This window comes from Lepeophtheirus salmonis, chromosome 1 (genome assembly GCF_016086655.4).
Source record: "Lepeophtheirus salmonis chromosome 1, UVic_Lsal_1.4, whole genome shotgun sequence".
NCBI classification, from domain to species: domain Eukaryota; kingdom Metazoa; phylum Arthropoda; class Copepoda; order Siphonostomatoida; family Caligidae; genus Lepeophtheirus; species Lepeophtheirus salmonis.
The window spans coordinates 2,977,634-2,987,781 of NC_052131.2; the positions used below are offsets into that span (position 1 = coordinate 2,977,634).

The 10,148-nt window shown below is 27.5% G+C and overlaps 1 long non-coding RNA gene across 1 annotated transcript; it reads left to right on the plus strand.

Annotated features, from left to right (window-relative positions):
* Positions 1 to 8,685: 8,685 nt before the first annotated feature.
* LOC139907195 (uncharacterized) lies at positions 8,686 to 9,723 on the plus strand. The gene is made up of 2 exons (XR_011783656.1): positions 8,686 to 9,352; positions 9,402 to 9,723. It is a non-coding gene; the product is annotated as an uncharacterized lncRNA (long non-coding RNA).
* Positions 9,724 to 10,148: the final 425 nt, after the last annotated feature.

Genomic DNA, 10,148 nt, shown 5'->3' on the forward strand with positions numbered 1-10,148 from the left:
GAGAGTAACCCCAATTTTTACTATATATTTGGAAAATTTAGTCTGGTCATGAAAGTAGAGAAAAAGTCTCATTCTGTAGGGAAAATTCTGAATTTCTTTTTTATAAAGTATACAGGGGAAAAGAGGGACTCGGAGTTGATCCATAGACTGAGGATACAGGCTCTAACAGAAAATTTCGTAGTACTTTACGTTATGGTAAAGTTTGACGTGTGGGTAAATTTATACAGTGAACCCCTGATTATTTATGTAATATGTACTACTAAGTTGAATGTATACCTAAGTAAATATTTTTATATTTTTGCAAACATTGAATGTCAATTGAATGTATTTTATGTTCTATGTATCTATCCATGTCACATGGGAAAATAAAGTAACTGTTGTGTTGTGTATGTGTAATTGACTTTATTATAATATTAAAAGGGGCGTACGAAAGAAATATATTTAATATATATATATATATACAAGTAAATAGAGGTAACTGCCCCTCAAGATATAAAGTAATAATATTTATATCTACCAGTATATACCACAACAATTGCAAAAATAATAAATTTTATAAATGTGTATAAGGTAAAATATTCTTTGGTTTTGCTTTAATCTATACTAGAGGCTTCTGCAGGATTAGATACATATATATATATATTTGAGAAGGGGCTTGGTTTTTTTAATCAACAAATGCAAAAATTGTTTGTTTGCTTTTTTAATTTAAAAATTTTCGACTGTTCATATAAAATTAATTTTTTGGCAAAAAAATATATTATTAAACTTTTTCGAAAAAATATCCAAAATTTATATCTCTCAATAGAAAATTTAAGTCTTTGGGCAAAAAATGAAATAAAATATGTTCGAAAAAAATTTGAAAAATAAAATACTTTGGAAAAAAAAATTAAAAACTAAAATTTCAAAAATTGATTTTTTTCAAAATAAATTCAAAAATCCCAAACTGCTATTAAAAAATACAAAATTTTACATGTTAAGTTTCAAATATTATATTTTTGTTTGAATTTTTAAAAAAATTTATAGCTATTTATAAAAAAATTCTATTTTTTGGAAAGTATTTTCAAATATTGAACTTTTTTCTCTGCTGTATAATTTGCAAAAAAAATAATACCCCTATTATTGCGTAAATATTTTATATCTTGACCAAAATACTAATAGGTCGAAAAGAAACGGAAAATCGATAGCTGACAACTAAATATATTGCAGATGTTTATTTTGGTGGAATAACAATGTGGAATATCAAAAAATTCCACCCGCAACAACCGATATAAAGTGATGGAATAAAAGCATAAACAAGCAATCCCTCCAATTTATGGTTACCCTACAAATTCAAATTCAATATAAATATATTTTCTTGTAAATTGCTTATTACTCTATTTGCAAACATTGTCGTTTAGTGGCTCATTTTCCGATTATAAAATATTTTTCTGTGTTATATGGAACTTGTAAGACAGCTGTGAGTTGTTTAAGGTACTTTGAATCCAAGTTTAAGGGCAAACAAGGTAATGAAGCATTATACAAACGAGCAATCTAGGTGTGATAATTTTAAAAATTAGTATGTTGATATTTTCAAAAATATAAATTGTACTCGAAGTTGGATGTATCTGCGTCATCAAGGTATTTTTTTGAAAGAGTCATCTAAAATTACAAAGTTAAGGGTTGTGTTTGACCCTTCTATTAAGTTTACTGTTGATTTCTTATTGAGTAATTTTTTTATGTATATCCAAAAATTATGATATAATCTAATAGATTTATTGCTTAGGAAGTGATTTGAGCTATTTAAGTGAACCACTGATATACAAAAAATGTATAATCACGTTTCTGTTTCTAAGGAACAACGGTACTTGCTGAGATTTATCTGAAAGAATGGAAAAAAAACTAATAACATTTTGAGTGTCGTTGTGGTCGACTTATGAGTGAGGTATGAGTGAGGAACAGTGAGCGTGGCTCATTTTTGTTTTGTATGTAGCTCTTCAATGGAATATGAGATCATTTCCCTCTGACTTTGAAAATTCTGTTAATATTATTGTGAATGACATGTTTTACGACAATTTGATTACATACACTTCTAGTGTGAAAGAACCAAGTTAATTTTAAGTTGAGAATATGGTTTTGCAACTCTACAGAAATACTGTAAATATTAAGATATATTTTTTTTGCAAAATTAGATAGAAGGATATGTAATGTCCTTAATGGGTTGGATTCTCTTGGAACTCTTAGACAGTTCCATTCATTTATTACTTGCATCATGTTGTAATCAAATTCCAAATACAATAATTATGCGGCCTGATTCAACAAGAAGATTAGATCCATACGGTTATTACTGTTTTTTAGTAGCTAAACTAATCATTCAAGAGACATAAAAGTTTCGTTAGAAAGGGAAAATTATGGGACGATTTGGAATCCAAGTTTCAAGTGGCCTTCATGAATCTATTTAGTCATAAAAACATAATTAATTATATAATTTATGTTTAATATGGTAAACAATTTATGTATAAATTGACAGCTCTTATTTTATGATAATTTTGAGATTAAGATATATTGACTATTTGAAGACTTCCAAAATATCTGAAAAATGGAAACATTCACACTGAAAATAAATTTTATGAAACTCTAATATCCTAGCTATTATTATTGTCACACAGTATAAATATGTAAACATTTTGTCACCTATATTTTATATTTATTTTTCTTACATGCAGAGTATACTAGACTGCTTACAATAGTGGACCCATGAATTTTCCTTATTTATCAAGATATTATGACAACCATATTAATTTTAATTAAAAGGGGACTTGATATTTACGCCACAAGACAGCAACGTTTATTTATTGTTACATTGACGGCTTTCGTAACATTTATTAAATAAGAACCATCTGAAAAGTTACCAGCCAGGGGACAAACCAACATTGCAGTTATGGATTGCTGTTAAAAGACTGTAGTTTGTTCCAATTCAAGAAATGTATATTTTCTATTAGTAATATATTGATATGAAATACTACTACTTTTATTTTAGACTATATTTACTTTATTATGATGAAGCAAGAAAAAGTGACTTTTTCATTTTAAAGTTCTTTTAAATTATCAAAATTCGATTCAGAGTGTGGAGTGGGATATTGCAAAGTAAGAAATTCCAATTATGGGACGGTGCTCAACATAATTGAATTTTCGAAACTATGGGTTAGTATAAATGAATTATAAAGGTACACATTGTATGCTTGAACTCTTATCTATAAAACACGTTAAGAAATACTTATGTCATACATGAACGTATGTAGGATAAATTTCTCACCATTTATTTAACATATATTTTTACAAAAATATGATGTTTTCTCCAATTTAACTTATTCAATGTTTATACTCCACAACTTCATAGCTAGCTCAAATATTTAAAAAACTTTTTATTATCTCGATTATAATATCAAATAGGTACTGACAACAATTTAAAATTAAATTCAATGTATTTATGCACGAATATTTTAGTAAGAGTTTTTACAAGTCTTGTTAGTTTCTGTAAGAACTGCCTTTCTATTTGTTTATACAACCTACTTTTTATTTTCAATATTGCTAACCAATGCTATGTATTCTTCAAAGAGATTGCACCATAGCATGTTTTATTTGTCATAATATAATATATTATTTAGGTTGAATTTGTTTTACTCATGAGAATCATTCATCAAAAGAAAAATGACTTGAGGAATTAGTTTTCATTCAATGTTCATAAAAAGTTAGTTTAGAACAAATAACAAAGGTATCGAAATCATCTAATAATCGTATTTATACGAAAAGGTAACCTACGAAAAGATTATACTTAATGATAAGTAAAAACTCCAAAGTTATTCCCAAATATATGTTTACTTCTACAACGAAGTTATTTTTTTGTCTCTATTTGTTTGTTTGTTAGTCACAACGATTATGGCAAAAGTTACGGATCGATTTTGATCAAGATTATTACCAAGAATGTGGTCACAATCAGAGGTTATTTAATTTTGAAAGGTAAATGTCTAAGTTCAATGTTACACAAATGTAAAAAAAGGTATAATCTACTATAAATTTCAAATAAATGAAGATACATAACTTAATTTGATTTAAAGGGAAGGTTTTACACTCCCCTCAAGTGCCCATCCCAGTTCAATAATTTATTTTTTTAATCATTGAAATATCTGAACTGAAATACGACGGGGGTGTAAAAATATGAAAAGACTAGCAATCTTCCAGAATCTAAATTGGAGGGTAAGTCAAAGACCTTAATGTTTTGAAAAATGCTAATTTTTTCAAAGAATGTGACTTTTTCCTCAATTATCGTGGAAAACGTTCACGCTACAGCTTTTTATGTTTAACAATTTTTTAAATAATATGACTTAATTTACTCTAAGAAATATGTATGCTCTTTTGAGAAAAAATATTCGCCATTATAAGAATAATAATGCAGAATAGTTTAAAGTAAAATTAATCTGCAAATCAGTTTGCGTGTAATATTTATTCATTTTGTCTATTTCCCTGATGCAAAACATAACAACCAGTTTTGATTGTATCCGTCCTTCATTAGGAATGTAAAATCAGTCCCTTTTATAATTCCTTCATAGTTATCTCAAATTTCAAATCGTCCTCTAGGATGCCTCATTGCTCATATGCACATCTAGAGTACTTAATTAATTTAAGTTTATTCTTTATATAACTATTCTCGTAGGACAATTATTAATTACAATAATTGAAAAATATTTAATAACAAAAAATGCTGTGCAACACTTTGTAGTTTCCTTACATATTAATTAACATGTATTCTAATTTGAACAATGATAGAAAGGAGATACATTACTAAAATATTTTTAAATAAAGATAAGTATATCCTCCAGTGTAGTAGTACAGTATATATTATTATCACCTCCCCCCTTCGAAAGGTTTAATGACTCAAAATTATATTAAAAGAGTCATGAAACATCAATATACAATTTTCTTCTTTATTTTGGCATTGGCGATTTTGTATCCCAAGGTTGTCTCTGGCTTATTTGTACTTCAATTTCGTTTGTATAAGTAAATATACTATATAATCAATTTTAATGTAAGTTGTCTCGAATATACTAAATATTATTCCAGATAAAAGTATTTACTCACCACATAGAAAAAATTTGATTACAATACAAAATAATTTAAGTATTGGAAACAATTGACTAATGTTGATTGAGTAGAACCACTACATGTTTTTACTACTTGAAGTAACAAAAAGTATAATATTCATTCAAAAAATGAATATACTAATTAAAACAATAATAAGATGGTAGTAAATACTTATTCGTTAATTGTTATTTACTCTTTGGTGGGTATAGTTAATCAATATTCTACATTATTACTTAATTAATTATTGACATACTAGTTATAAGTACTAGGGATTTTATGAAAGTGCTATTGACAATATTACTTAATATATAATATACTTAACTCACAATTATGCTGAAAGGAAATGTGCATAAATAAGCAATATATAAGGGTAGTCTAAAGTATTAAAATTTACTTTTTGTTCATAGTATTTAACATTAATACATTTGTTTTTATAAATAGAACTTCCATGGAAAATCTACACCTTGTTTTCATACGATTGAAATAAAATTTGGTCTGTCAAATATCATATTATCCAGCTGGATTGAGTTATGAACTACTTTTCATGATAAATTGGATGAAAAATTGTCTTGAGGATTAATTTTGAATGGTTTACAAACTATTGTCCAATACACAAGGGTCTCAAGACAATTTTTCATCCAATTTATCATGAAAAGTAGTTCATAACTCAATCCAGCTATGAAGTTATGCAACAAAATACTCGATCATTTTTTTAAAAACTATAATAAAAAAGTATGGTTGACCTTGACCAAGATTAAATAAATTTATAACTTAAAAAAAAAAAAGATTAACGTTGTGGCTCAATAGGGTAGGGGATAAGATAAGTGTAATTTGTTCATATATGTAAAACTATTTTGAAAAATGGCAAATTAAATAGTTTCTATTTTTATAATTTTATGCAAATATAACAATTATTTAGCATAAAATGGCTAATAATTGAGAAGTGGCATAATTGGATTAGTTTTTATACTATTAATACGACTAATGCATTAGTTGAACCATTGGTTTTGGAAAGAGATAAATTCTAACTTAACCATTTGTTACAAGAAATATTAATCTGAAAAAGATTTCGTAGAAATGTTTTATTTCTTTGAACAAAGATAAATGTATTTTATTTGATTTAACAAAATAAACATGTTTTAGTTGTCTACATAGAAATCATTTTAAAAATGTTAATAATTTTGGATTAACAAAAGAAATACAATAAAAATATGATGCACAATACTATTTTATTTTTATTTTTTCGTAAAGTGATGTGTTTTTTTATAATTTTATAGTATTTCGATTAACTTGTACCCAGGAATGAAAGGTTTTGGAACCTTTTACTTCTTTCATCTATTTCATTTGTTTTGGTGTGATACATGATATTACACTGATACTATCAACGCATATATTTATATCAATGATATATAAATGGTTTTAATATTTGTCTATCATAAAGTTTTTGAAGACTGACCTATTAAGTTTTAAGTCATCCACTTTACTTTAGCTCCAATTTCATCATGCGGCCGTTTTCCATGGGACATGGTTAATAAATTTAATTATTTATTAATTTTTAAAATCATTTATCTTAAGTTTAAACCAATAAATTTTGAACCGTTTACTTCCTGTGATAGAGCACATTCCGTAAAAAAACAACTCCCAACATTGAGTTTTACATTGATTTTTTTTAATACAATACTACTTTTTTTGGAAAATATGTTTTATTGTAATGTCTTGTTTAAGACAGCTTATATGATTTGATTAATTTGAAATTGTTTAATAAAGTTTCCAAATCCTTTTTTTACTTTATTTTATTTAAAAAAAATTATATTCAATGAGTTGTTTGTAGCTTGTGAGCTTAACGCTTTTGTTTTGACTTTATTTTTTAATCGCACTGTCGGATTATAAAAAAATCCAGATTCCCAAGCAATGACATACATTTTTAGCTTCAGGGCAACAAATTTTGATAAACTAACTTGAACATATTAATAAATTCATACAAAAAAGTATATATGTTTCCTTTATATCACTCAAAGTAAAAAATTACTATACTTGATGCTTTTTTGACCATTTATAAGCATTGAGATGGTGTTTATTTCCAGGCCATTATACGGCTTACTTTTTTTTACGAATGAAAATTTTCTACTTTTTTGGATGTGTCATCTAAACAAGATAGCACTTTTCCTGGTGTAGTAATGATAATATTCCATCCTTAGTATAATAATTGTACACTTTTTAGCCGTATGTCTTGAAAAAAAACTTGAAATTTGTATATTTTTCTTGAAATTAACCAGCTTTTGGGATTACATTATACTAAACATTAGGAAAGAAACTGTGCTGTAAAGGTCTATTCTTTTATGCATATTAAAATTACGCCAGTTTTTTGTAAAATTGTTAAGTTTTGTTTTTAGTTCTAGCAAATTTAATTCTGAGAAACCCTATAATTTAACCAATTACTTAATGTCTAAAACAATTATCATTCCTTTGAGAGAACAATTTGATATTTTTAAACTTTTTCCTAGTTGAAATTAGCCAATCGGGATAATTGCAGTCTTTGATTTATTATCAAGGCGCTTCTCCCTCTACAAAGAACAAGTGGCAGTAATATTATAACTTTTTTTAAAGCCTAATAGGCATACCTTTATTTACAATTATGACAGCCAAAAAAAAGCAAACATTCTAACTGAATATAACATACTCTTTACACATAACTGATATGAGTGAATGAAAAAACAGTAATAAGAAAAACAAGCATAAAAACAACAACTTTTTTTTTCCATACTAGTACTGAAAAGTCCGAATTAACGACCATTGTCGAAAAAATTAGTTAAAACTTCGAGTTCTTTCTCTATTTCACCTTCCAAATTTGTTAGTATGGGTTTCTTGTTACATCTGCAAGAATATATTATAACTTGCACTTTACTGATGATAGCCTCCACCTTAAAATCAAGTGTCGGATCTGTGGCCACTACCCAATCAGTTTTTTTAACTCGAGACATGCAGTTTTTCTTTTAAATTTACTTGACACATCCTTACCAAAGGATTCACCCTATTACACTTGTAGAAAATATATGCTGAAGTTTTCTATTTTCTCGCTCGGAATGTGCAGTCATACTCTCGTCATCGCTATTCGACTTATTTGTATAAATTGATGAGGTAATGATTCTGTGGTGGAGCAGTTTTTGCTTTGATAAAGTAAAATGGTTTTTAAATAGTATTTTTTTATCGAAGTCAACCCAATTATGACTTGAAATTGGGTTTATTTATTTCATTTGTAATACTTTTGATATTTCTCTTCTACAACTTTACCTTTAAAGAAAGTGGATGAGAGAACTTATAATCTAAAATAGATGATATTATTTATTTCTGAAAAAGTAAGTGAGTCATATCTAGGGGATAAGTTCGATGGTCCTGAGGCAGAAAAAAGATTAAATAAACAATGGAAGGCAATTTGAATATAATTGAACTTTAAATTATATTATTTAAATTTCCCCTATTGTTCTAAAAATTTAATTGTTTCGATCGAATTGTAAATTTAAAAAATATTTAATTTGTTAATTAACAATAGAATTTCAATAAAATTAATGTGTGTCCAAGCTTTCTTAATCATTAATGTAGCTACTCTTAGCTGCTTTGATTTTTTCCTGATAGTGGTGGAAGTCTTATCATCCCCTGTGGATGTTGTCCTCTGCCGTGGTGTCTCAGTACTGGTATTAATGGTTTTGAGGACCTCTGTGTTTGGATGACTGACATTTTAGGCCTTCCCCTGGGTTATGTTCAGGAAACTGGCATCAGCAGGGGGGCGGGGCAAAAGGATCAACGATCGAAGCCTAAAAATAAATTTGTATATGCAGAATTTGCCATGGAGGCCATAGAAATCACCATTGTAAGGAAAAATGGATATCACATCTCCCTTGTTGAGTGAAACAAAGTAATAAAAATACTGGACACATACTATATACGTATCATATCCACCACAGAGCCCTCCACAAAAACGTTACCTGACTATGAAGGTCGCCGCTACACTAACAAAAGAGCGGTGATCTATATCAGTAATTGCACTACAGAACAATTCGTCCGACGTTTATCTTGAACGATACACCTCTCTTGCTAGCCTCGTGGGGAGAGGTGGAGAAAATGAGAGAGGAAAAAAATCCCTAGAAAAGGCTTATTACCTTCATCAGAGGGGTCACAGGAAACATTTGCGAGAAGATACTTACTCACATCATGACCAAATCTGAAATAACACAAGGTATATCCATATCAAATCACCAAGGTTCTCCGATTTTTTCCATTTTCAGATATGTGCAAGGAACTATGCATTCATAACTGAGCAAATTTGTAGTTCATTGACATTTTGATATTCCATCACAATTCTTTCATTGGCCTCAACGTGAAGATGTATGCTTGATACCAAATGATTGTGCGCTTAAGTTGATTGGTGTACCAAAAGTCTTAAACTCTCGTCGAAACTATTCCATTAATGATAAAGAAAATCAGATAGTAATCAATAAATTCAACCTATTTTTAAGAAAAAAATAACCTCATTGTATTTATTAAATTGTAATTATTATTTAACTTGTTATATGGTATTATAAAGTATATACAAATTTGTTAAACTTATACTACACATTCTCGAACTACTTTTTGAGTGTTTTGATTTCAACTTTTTCTTATAAAAACGAATCAAAGATTGTATGAAATGATAAGTTAAAACTTTCTAGCTAACTGATGCTGATCTACTGCTGAGTATAAAGAAAATATTTACTACTGTTTCATAAACATTCTCATTCTCAAAAACTACATTTGAAAAAAAAAGTTCATTGGTCACTTAAACAGTAAATATAATACAAATAATGAATTGAAGTTAAATACTGAGCTAAATTAAAATTAGCAACTTCATTGCAGAAGTTGAGTAAGTTAGGATAAAAAAAAACTAATTTTAAATAATGAATTGTGTAAAAAAGAAAATTTAGCATAATACAAATTATTATCAATTATCAACAAATGTTGCACTGTATTTCAAAAATTAAGTATAATAATGGATT